The sequence below is a fragment of the Elephantulus edwardii genome, unplaced genomic scaffold (genome assembly GCF_000299155.1).
Source record: "Elephantulus edwardii isolate Elephantulus edwardi_28Jun2011 unplaced genomic scaffold, EleEdw1.0 scaffold00080, whole genome shotgun sequence".
NCBI classification, from domain to species: Eukaryota; Metazoa; Chordata; class Mammalia; order Macroscelidea; family Macroscelididae; genus Elephantulus; species Elephantulus edwardii.
In genome coordinates, this window is record NW_006399830.1 from 4,676,433 (window position 1) to 4,680,736 (window position 4,304).

Here is a 4,304-nt window from a genome sequence, read left to right on the forward strand (position 1 = left end):
GAGTTTGCCACCCACGCACCATTCCTCAGGAAGCTGGCAGAACACGTGTTCCCCGGAAGGGGGGAAGAACCCCAAGAAGCAGCCTTGACGTCCACACGGCAGTCGGGGGCAGGGCCCTCCTGTGACTCAGCCACCACCAGTGACAGACAGGGTAGCTCCACAGAGGAACTAGCGAGGTAGGGCTTTCCAGTCACTGGCTGTGCATCTGAGAGCTGCACAAGGAGTAAGGATGACAGAGGAGTTGACGTCTTTGAGCTGCGGTGTTGGAGCAGAGCGCTGAGCATCTCGGGCATAGCCGAAAGAACAAATACACCCTTGGAGAGGGTGCAGCTTTGGAGAGAGTGCTCTTTGGAGGCAAAGAAGATGAGGCTTCACCTCACATACGTCAAGCATGTTGCTAGGCGGTGCTATTCTTGGAGAAAGACATGATGCTAGGAAGGAGAGGAAAACCCTCAACCAGGTGGATTGACGAGGTGAGTGCCACAGTGAGCTCTAGTGTGTCAGGAGTGTGAACATGGCACAGGATAGGATAGAGTTCACACCTGTTGTTCATAGGGTCGTACTCGACTCGAAGGCACCCCACAACAAGGTGGAACACACTCCTGAGAACAATCAACCACGTAAGATTAAAGAGAAGCATCTGCCCACGGAGAAAACTCAGAAAACAGGAAGGGATAGGAAAGAAGGGTGCATGGAAACGGGAACTACAGGGAGGGGGTGGGAAGAGTGATGCTACATCGTGGGGATTGCGATCAGGGTCACAAACCATAATGTGTAAGAGCTGTTGGGTAGGAAATCAGCTTGCTCTGAAAACACACAAATCATTTCAGGTTTTCGCACAGGTTTGACTTAAAGACAGGTTTAGGAATGGAGCCCATTGGTAATCTTGCCACCGCCTGTCGGTGTTATGTTTGGTTGGTTTTTTTCAGTCCTGGGTAAGTGCTTGAATGGTGGAACTGTCAGGTCATAGGGAGGGTAGCGGTTTAGTTTTATTAGAACCTGGGGCAATTTTTCAAAGAGATTGTACCAGTGCACATTCTCACAACAAAGTGAACCACAAACAATGGTTAGTCATTGTTACTGTCTTAAGTTTTGCTCACTCTGATGGTTCTCTGGTGGTACCTTATTATGTCTTTAATTTGCATTTCCCTCAAGCTAGGGGCTCAGTGAAAGAGAGGAAGAGCCTCATCGAGATGGATCGACGCAGTGACTGAGGCTGGCGTGTGTCAGAGTTGAGGATGCCACAGGAGAGGACAGGTTTCAGATCTGTTCATAGAGTTGCTGTGAATTGTACTCAACTCCATGGCATTTAACAGCAACAACATAGGGCTAATGCTGCTGAGTGTGTGTGTCTGTATGTGTGTATCTTACCATATTCCTCCTTTTTTCTTTTTTCTCATTACTTTGTCTTAATGGGTCCCAAAATTCTGTGACAAATATTTGGTTGTTTCCATTTAAAAAGTACTGACTTTAAAAACAAATAACTTAAAACTGCCACACGAAAAAGAAAACAAATGGTCCACAAAACAGTCCTTTCCTTCTGAAGGTTTTACGATGCATTGTTATCATTAACTAGTTTGTTTGGTTTTTTTTTACTATTAAACTTAAATGGCCAGTTGGGACAAGCAGCTCTGAGACCGTTCTTCCCCCATTGAGTGAGGCCGGGGTGGCAGGTGTTCTGGGCACCATTCATTCAGCCTTCTGGGCTTTCAGAGCAGACATGGTGATCTTGAGAGCCCCAGCAGCCTTCTTGTCCACTGCTTTGATGGCACCGGTACAGCAACAGTCTGTCTCATGTCACAGACAGCAGAGACCAGAGGAGGGTAGTCAGACAAGCTCTCCACACACCACACACGTGGGCTTGCCAGGAAACACATCAACAACAGCAGCATCACCAGACTTCAGAAATTTGGGGCCAGCTTCCAGCTTCTTACCAGAACGGCGATCAACCTTCTCTTTGAGCTCAGCACACTTGCCAGCAGTGTGAGCTGTGTTGCAGTTCAGAAGGTGCGTATCGGCACTGATTTGGCCAGGATGATTTAAGATGATCACCTGAACAGTGAAGCCAGCTGCTTCCGTGGGTGGGTCGTTTTTGCTGTCACCAGCCACATTCCATGTGGAACATCTTTCACAGACACATTCTTAGCACTGAAGCCAACACTGTCACCAGGCAGAGCTTCCCCTAGAGTCTCATGGTGCATTTCAACAGGTTTGCCTTCGGGGTAACACTGACGGGGCAAATGTGACCACCCTGCCGGGCTTGAACACGCCAGTCTCCACTCTGTTCACAGGGACAGTCCCAGCACCATCAATCTTGCAGACATGCTGGAGAGGCAGATGCAGGGGCTTGTCAGCTGGATGAGTTGGCTTCTGGCAGTGTGGTCCCACTGGCCCTGCCATCCTTCCGGGTGATTTTTCCATCCTTTGAACCAAGGCATGTTAGCACTTGGCTCCAGCAGGTTGTCACCATTCCAACCAGAAACTGGCACAGAATCTACTGTGTCAGGGTTGTAGCCAGTTTTCTTGATGTAGGTGCTGACTTCCTTAAGGATCTCCTCGTATCTCTTCTGGCTGGAGTTTGGCTCGGTGAAATCCATTTTGTTAATGCCAACAAGTAGTTGCTTCATACCCAGTTTGTAAGTGAGAAGGGCGTGCTCAGGGGTCTGTCCATTCACTGAGATACCAGTCTCAGACACACGATCTGCAACAATCAAGACAGCATTCAGCCCGTGGTGTTCCTGAAATCATGTTTTTGGTAAAGCCTCTGTGTCCTGGGGCATCAGCCATGGTCACGTAGTACTTGCTGGTTTCACATTTCAAGGAGAGATACCAGTGGTGATGCTCATGTTCTGTTCCGCTTTCAGTTTATCCAAGACCCAGGCGTATTTGAAGGAGCCCTTTCCCATCTCCACAGCTTCCTTCTTGGATTTCTCAGTGGTTCTTCTGTCAGTCTCACCACATCTGCAGATCAGGTGGCCAGCAGGGGTGGACTTGCCTGAATCGACGTGTCCAGTGACGAGGACCTTGATACGGGTCTTCTCCTTTCTCCTTAGGTTTTGCCGTGGGATTCACCAACATCTGTATTCTGGCAACAAGCAACTTGGCAAGGGTTCTGATCCTTGACTGCCACAAAAGAGACACACCGATTTTCAACTTTTCCCAAATAATAACAATTCTCTCTCATATATAACCCAAAAACTCACCAATCCTATAGCTAGTGAGTTGATTCTGACTCATGGCGCCCCCATGGGTTGCAGAGTGGAGCTGTGCCCCAGGTTTCTGGGCTGTCTGTCACCTTTACGGGAAAGAGCCCACAGGACAAAGATGTGGCCTTGGCTTCATAAAGATTTGCAGCCTTAAACACAAGCTTCCCCAAAGGGAAGACACCTCCTCCTCCCCAGAAGGGCTCCTGATGACAGGAAGAAGTTAGCGACAGGAAGCTCCCACAGAGAGGGGTGCTCAGCTCCCATGAGCCTGGAGGTGCTGCCAGCAGCAAGGGCAGCAGCTTCAAGGAAAATTTAAAAAAATATGCACCCCAGGAAGCTTGGGATGGACAGTTGCCTCAGGAGTATCGCCAAGGGGTCAGTTCTCCACCAAAACCCAACGCCCTCCCCCCACACCCAAGAGTCCCAGCCTTGGAACCCCCTTGGGGCGGTTCCATGTCTCCTGCAGGACTGCTGTGAGTCAGAGCCACCTCAGCAGGTAGGCCAGTGTCGTCACAGCATCAGATCATCAGTTCTCAGACGCTGCTGGGTGTGTCCAAACCACCTGCCTTTAGACCAGGGGCGTAGAGGGAAATTCTTTGGCCTGTTAGCCACAAGATTGGGGGGTTGAATCTACCCTACCAGAGCAGATGGGTAGTCTCCCCCTGAAAAGATTCCAGGCTCAGAACCCTGATAGTGGGCACTAGAGGCTGGAAACCACCTCCTGGCAGTGGCTTCAGTTCTGCTACCCCGAGACTCTACAACCACCCCTAACTCCCTGCCCTGGAGTCTATTCTGACACGTAAGGGCCCCATAGGAGTGTGGAGCTGCCCCATGGAGATTTCTCAATCTGTAAATGTTCATGGTCTTCCTCTCTTGTGCTGACCCTCCACCTTCCTTTCCAAGCATGGCATATTTTCCAAGGAAGAGCCTCTCCGAAAAACACACCCTAAGACTGAGAAAAACTGGATGAAATATGTTTACGGCATTGAAGTCTATGGGGGAGAGAATAGTTTAAAAGTATTACATTTTTAGGGCATTATGTTTATCGTAGGAGTACGCAATGAGGGTTGCAGAGTGGATTATATTTGGGGTTGGGGG

At 49.5% G+C, this 4,304-nt stretch overlaps 1 pseudogene; it reads right to left on the reverse strand.

The window, feature by feature from the left end:
* Nucleotides 1–1,689: 1,689 nt before the first annotated feature.
* On the reverse strand, nt 1,690–3,038 carry LOC102875267 (annotated as a pseudogene).
* Nucleotides 3,039–4,304: the final 1,266 nt, after the last annotated feature.